Source organism: Quercus suber, unplaced genomic scaffold (assembly GCF_002906115.3).
Source record: "Quercus suber isolate HL8 unplaced genomic scaffold, Cork oak 2.0 scaffold_68, whole genome shotgun sequence".
NCBI lineage: Eukaryota > Viridiplantae > Streptophyta > Magnoliopsida > Fagales > Fagaceae > Quercus > Quercus suber.
The window spans coordinates 408,992-416,614 of record NW_027069533.1 but is presented as its reverse complement, the minus strand read 5'-3'; positions in this window follow the sequence as shown (position 1 = coordinate 416,614).

The window sequence follows — 7,623 nt, the reverse complement described above, 5'->3', positions numbered from 1 at the left end:
GAAAATTCTATGTCTTGATAAAAATATTTTTCTGCATGGTTTAGGGTTTAGGATTCATGGTTTAAGGTTTAGGGTTCAAGGTTACGGTTCACGGTTCATGGCTCATGGCTCAAGCTCATGGTTCATAGTCCAAGGTTCATGATTTAGGATTTATGGTTCACAGTTTAGAGTTCAGGGTTCATGATTCATGGTTCACGGTTCACAGTTCACAGTTTACGATTTACGTTCAGGGTTTAGGGTTCACCATTCATGGTTCACGGTTCACGGTTCATGATTCAAGGTTCACGGTTTATGGTTCACGTTCACGATTCAGGGTTGAGGGTTCATGGTTCACGGTTCACGGTTCATGGTTTAGGGTTTCTAATGTGTTAATACCTGGTTTAAGATATGTGTTGTGTTTAATGATATGCTCCTGTCTTGTTTTAGATGTATGATAGGGTTTTCCAATCAAGACTTAATCAATTTGAAAATGTGCTAAAAACTGACATTTGTTCACCCTTTTGACAATAAACATTGAATGATAAGGAGTTCGTGGATGCGGTTTGAATCTTTTAGAGCTTGAATTTGAATACAAATTTTGAATTTTTTGACAAAAATCAAGAGAGTTATTGTCATTTGAATATGTCCCATCTAGCTACCCGAAATTCGGATTCCACCTATGCGCCGATAGAAGTGCGTAAATCTGGAAGTCGAACGTTCTATTGACAAATTCAGTTTCAAAATAATTTTCCTATAGTGCAGTTCAATCCATAAAAAATCAAATTTTGTGTAAAAATATGTGTTAGTAGCTAGTTATTCACGAGACTTAATCGCTTTGAAAATGTGTTGAAAAGTGACCTTTTTTTACCGTTTGGACAATAACATTAGAACGGTAAGGAATTCGCAGACCCAGTCTGAATCTTTTAGAAAGTAGACATCCCAAGCTTGAAATTGAACACAAATTTTGAATTTTTTTTGACATAAATCAGGAGAGTTATTGTGTTTGAATATGGCCCATCGAATTAACTGAAATTTGGATTCCACCTATGTGCTGATAGAAAGGTGTAAAACTGGAAATCTAATGTTCCGTAGACAAATTCGGTCTTAAAATATTTTTCCTATATTGCAAGATGAATCCATAAAAAATCAAATTTTTGGTAAAATATATGTTAGTAAGTAGTTATTCACGAGACTTAATCGCTTTGAAAATGTGCTGAAAGTGACCATTGTTCATCGTTTTGACAATAACTTTTGAACGATAAAGAATTGCAGACACAGTCTGAATATTTTAGAAAGTTGACATCTTGAGCTTGAATTTGAACACAAATTTTGAATTTTTTTGCAAAAATCAAGAGAGTTATTGTCGTTTGAATATGGCTCATCGTGTTACTCGAAATTTAGATTCCACCTGTGTGAAGATAGAAGGGCGTAAAACTGGAAGTCTAATGTTTCATTGACAAATTTGGTTTTAGAATATTTTCGGACTTTGTGGTTGGATACTGAATTAATATAGGCTTCTATTTTTATGATTTAATTATTTTTTATTGTAATTTTGTAATTCTAGGAGTTAGGGTAGAAACATTTGATGAATTGCAAGAGAAGCAAAAAAAAAAAAAAAAAAAAAAAAAAAAAGATTACAGTGAAAGGACTTAATAAAGACTAAAGAGAGAGGGAAAAAAAAAAACACAATTAGCAATTAATAAGAAAAGAGATAATGAGGATGCTATTAATTTGATAAGTATTTAATGATATAATGATGAATAATAGTGTTTTCTTTTAACCGTTTGATCTTTTAGACTCTTATGGAGTTACATCAAGTGTAACTTGAACTCATTATATATATATATATATATATATTACATCACCTAATAACTTTTTTTTGAATTTATATGTTGGAAATTTTACCGTTGGGTTACGTGTTCTATATATTCTTAACATGTATCCCAATTTTTATGCTAATCAGATGTTATTTACCATTTCATCTATAAACTCATTTTTTATGCATTATTTTAAACTACAAAAACTTAAATTTAAATAATTGATTAATGACATGACTATAGATATTTGATTACCTTGAAATTTTGCAAGCATAATTATTTACCATTTTATCCATAAACTCATGTATATATATACATGACTAATATATATATATATATATATATCCATCATTACTACTCTCCTCTCTTATAGTCATTGCATAACACGCACTAAGACTTATCCTTAGATTGAGATTAGGTGTAATTGCCAAAAGCAATTACACGATGCAATTACACCATTTCCTTCATAAATTTTTTTTACATTTTTAACTTTTTTACATTAACTTTTTATTTCTTTTTACTATTTTTTTATTTTACAATTAAGATTAAAAGTTACTTTTTACAATTTTCAATCTCAACCATTTATTACTATTACATAAGATATAATGCCCTAAATATTGCACCTTATCTCAATCCTTTATCCTTACTGCTCTCACTGTCACAGTCGTAGCTATCTCCTACTCCACGGTTCACAATTCTTTAATTTCTCATCATGTTCCTTCTCCATGACAAACAAACCATGTATGTATAATAAACTCATTAGGCTAGGTCGCTATTGAGGTCGGGCTGTGTGCGCACAGCCTATTAATTGATTAAGTTATAGTTTAGATATACGGACCTATAATTTGTGTAATAATTGTAGCTAGTGACACATTTTTCACGAACTCTTTCACATTTTTTGAGGTAATTTTTTCATTAATATTTTGAAGCAAATTATTACTATAAGTTGAAAAATGATATAAAATATAAAAGTTCGAAGCCCACACTATTCCATTAAAAAAAAAGAAAAGAAAAGCCACACACTGCATAATGATTCTCCTGTATTCAATATAATTCATTTAACCCTTGTTATCAATGCTCAGTTTGTTCTCTCTGCAACCATATTTTTTTGCCAAGCCTTTTTTGATTATGACGTAAAGAATACTATCTTCTAATCTACATGAGTTCAAAAATTCATTTCCTCCAGATTCTAGACTATTATCTGTTCTAAAAGATTTTTAAGACAATATGGGTTTCAACTTACAATTTCCACGTTTTTGATATGCTAAAAATTTAGATTAGTAAAACCTATATATATATATATATATATGTGGGGCTTGGGAAACTGGGCCCTTGGTCCAGCACTATTTTGGACATGGGCGACCTTGCCCTCTATCCCCACGTGTTACAGTAGCCCTGCCCCGCGCCACTTTTAATTACGAGGCATCTTTTAGCTATTCGTGTGGCGTGTTTGACGCTTTGCTTCGCGAGGCGCACCCTCATTAATATTCTTGCGGATTAACGAGGATTCAGCGGCTGGTAGCCTCTTTGGAAACTGGGCGGAGTTAATACCACTTGTAATTCTTCTTTTGAATTCCGTGCGGATTGATTTCCACCAGCCTTTGCCTTCTATATAAGGCATTCTAGGGGAATCGTCCTCTCAAGTTTTACAAACCCTTCAGCTCAATAGGGGCCTTAAGTTCCCCATTTTCTAAAACATTTCCAAGGGTTTTGCCAAGATTGTGATCAAGGCCTAGGAAAATGGGATGGCTCCGAATAAGGGCAAGGGCAATGAAGCCAAGCCCTCTTCAGGAGCTGAGAGTGCTGCCCCGATCCTAGGCAACGCAGTGGAGGCGAAGGAAACAGAGGCCGAAGATGTTCCTACCGTTCAACCAGGCAAGAAAGAAGGCTCTCCTTCTTCAGCCGAGGAAGGTTCGTGAGAAATATAACGCTTTTCTCCAGTACGCGGATCTGCCTGCCCTTCAAGCTGGTAGTGACTCGCCTCCAATTCATTTGCCAATGGAGGTTTGTAAGATTACGGGATGATTGATGCCCCGGTACTACCGCCTCCAATGCTTAATAATCACGAAACTGGAAGAGAATCAAGGGAACAGCTTGGGATGGGGCCATCAGGCGCTTCCGCTTCTTCTTCTTTCTCATCGCTGGTACCATCCAGAGCTGGCCCGGGAGTTGTTGGTAGCCTTAAAACAGGCTTGCCTCAGCCTCTCCCTTCATAGTTAGCTTTAGAACAAGCCTGCCTAAGCCTCTGTTGTATGATGTATTCTTCCTTTACTTACTTTACTTTCTGAATCTTTCATTTTTCTGCGATAATTGTTTCATGAGTGTGTTGTTGTTTCTCTTTCTTTTTTTTTTTTTTTTTTCAATGGGACTTGGAATTAGTATTGTTGACGGTAACAGAAAATTGTCACCCCGACTTTAACAACGCCAATGGTAGCATCCAGCTGTCAACCTTACCTAGGTTAACTACGCAGAAACAATTAGGAGAATGACTGTGCGTTCTGTACCGCCGAAATGACCCTCTTCAGAGGCCCTTGTTGGTAGGGGTCTGATCCTCCCATACTAACCGTTGTATTAGCTAATATTCAAGTCCTTCCCACAGACGGCCCCTATTGTAGGGACCGGGTTTGAGCACTTCCTTTTGTGGATGAGTGGACTCAGGCCCAGCTAACCCTATACAATAAATTTGTAGAGAGTGGGTAGAAGGACTAGGCATTAGTGAATGATACAACGGTTAATGGGGAGTTGCAAGACAATCGAACGAAGCTTAGCCAAGCTTCTAATAGAAAGTTCGTCATCGGCCCGATCCGAGGAGCTTTGCTCTAATTATTAATGAATGGGGGTGGTTCCAGAAATTATCCGGCCCCCTTTCCATGGGAGATTTTTCCTATTATATAGTCCTCTTCAATTGATCTCTACCTTACACTTGTTGACCATCCAAGCCTATACCTAGGGGCCTGTCCCATCAGCCGCCTTTCCAGACCTCCTATTAGTTGAAGCAACCAAGGCATCACTGTTTAGAGGTCATTTCTTCATTAATGCGGCCAGAATGTCAACTGTGTGCATTTAATATGGGGGTGACACCTTCTCCCTGGATTGTTCCTCCTCCGTGCCCCCATGGCCGACCAAGGGTACTTATTCTTATCCTTTTCCTTGGGATGCTCTGGGAGGCTGCCTTTGATGGTGTGTCGATCCTCTCTTCTTCAATCTTGGCTGGCCGAGGACATGATCATCCTCGGCGATGTTCCTTGGCAATTTGGGCCTTCCTTGCTCATCCTCAGACGTTGCATTGTCCTCGGCATGGGCCTTGGGCTTGATATGAAGTGGGCTATGGTTGCCAGATTCCCAGGCCTCACATCAAGTTATTGCAATGATATATCAATTATTTTACAATCTATTGCAATGATATCTTAGCTTCATGTTTGTCATTACAATAGATTGTAAAATAATTGATATCAAATTATTACAATGATATCATCATTGCAAAAAAATAACACCTAATTCCATTATCTTTTATGTTGAATCCAAACAAATAATCAATCAACCAAAAATCATAGCCTTAATTAAGAAAACAAAAAATCACATGAACCAAAATAAAAAGCATTTAAGGTAAAGAATTAAAATCAATCCACTGAGATGCAAATACCAAAAACTCCAAGACTTAAAACTTCCAAATTTATAGAATCCCCAAATTCTACTTCAAAACCAAATAAAACCCTTCAAATTCAACAAATTTATATATAACATACCAAATAAAAATTTATCCCTAGACTGGAAGACATAGGTTGTAGCTTTGATTTTTCTCCAAAAACATAGAGATGCTTCATATGCCATATACAATATAAAATAATTAGTAGAAATTTCAACCCAAAAACCAAACCCACAAAAACAATGTCAATATAAATATGGAGATTAACCCAAATACTCAATAAGAAAATCAATTCTAAACATAACAAAAGAATAAGATAGAAAGAAAAAGTCAATATAAACAAATATCCACATACGTTGAATTGAAATTCATTAATAATAAAAATATAAACAAATTCGACAAAAAATTCATTAATTAAAGAAGCAATCACCTTTCACCCCGATGGAAGGACCCTATTTTCTGGTTGGAAGATAGTTTGAAGATTTGGAATGTCAATGTCATGTAGTTTAATGAACTTGTATGAAGATGGAACCTAAATATCACATACATACATGCTTGGAAATTGTAGGTTTACTCATGGGAGCCGTTAATATGTCATGATGCTATTGATATGGGATGGTCAACACCTGGAGTTTGGGTACCAAACGGCCCCTTAACCTTCACAACTCCACATTGCAGATATATCAACATGGTTCTTAAATCAAATAAAAGACCAGTTCGGTGAGGGAGATCCATCTCACATTGCAAACAACCATAAAGCTATGGCATGTGTTTCTTTTCCTATTAAATAATATTTATCAACGAATAGCTCCTAATTTTAGTGGGCCCAAAAGTGTGTAAAAGCATGAAATTTAAAAGCAAGAAATTCCAAAAGCATGAGTTTAGCCGTTAGAGAGACATGATTTAGAATCTTCTTTCCCACTGGACCTCTTTACTGTAGTGTGAGCAACACTTGGTTAACACTGCATACTGGACTCCCTAAATCCCTAAACAAAAGACCCAAAAAATTGAAGCCACAAATTAGAAACACATAACCACGGTGGTAGACTTGGCTTGGCAGCAAGCTAAGGGGCTGTAGTGGCACCGTTCAGTTTGGAGTTTGGACTGAGGGTTTGTTTTCTCCATCTGGTTTATATGGTCGGGTTGTTGAAGGATACATAGGGTTTGTTTTCTCCATCTGGTTTATATATATATGATAATGATGAGCTTGAGTAAATGATAATAATTTATTTTTTAAATATTGTGTAGACGTGAAAAATTGTGAGAATTTCAAAAGTTTCGGTTATATATATATATATATATATTAGTGCTGCTTTTGCTACTACAAGTGGGCAAGCAGAAGAAGCTCCATCTACGATGCAATATTGATCTTTTTTTTTTTTGAGAAAAAGGTAAGAAATTTTCATTAAATAAGGCATTGTTTTTGTTAAGTTTTTGGATTGGATAGCTGCTATTTGAGTTAGACTAGCTAGATTGATTAGGGAGAAAGAGGCCTATCTACCAAAATGAAATATAAAATATTAATAAAAAAGTTTAGACTAGGGGGGCCCGAGCCCCTATCTGGGTCTGTCCCTAGTTCTAAATTTTGAGTAAATGTTGAATATATTAATAGGTTGGGTGAAATAAAATAATTTTGAGTAAATGTTGAATATATTAATAGGTTGGGTGAATTTTTTATTCCAGCTTATTGTTTTGCAGATGAACTGTAAGTGATCAGGCCAAGAGTCACCAAATCAAGGGAGTGACGGTTCTTTAAAAGAAAAAAAAAAAATATATATATATATATATATATAATATATATATATATATATATATATATATATATATATTTTGAAAGTTAGAGAGTCTGTCTAGGGGTGTCAATGTTTGACCCAACCCGCGAACACGACACAAACCCGACACGGGTTTTTTCGAGTTAGGGTTGGGCCTTAATGGGTTTGGGTCATAAACGAGTCAACCCGAAAGTGACACGATAAGAAACGTGTCATAAGCGGGTCAACCTGCGTAACCCGCAATAGACACGTTTGACACACTAATTTATTTGTGTCAACCCGAAATGATCCACTTAATACAACCCTTTAACTCATATAACAAATAAATATTTATTTTATTTTAGATTTTTCTAATACCTTTTATATCCAACATATATTTTAAATTTAAAAAGAAAAGTGAGTAATTACA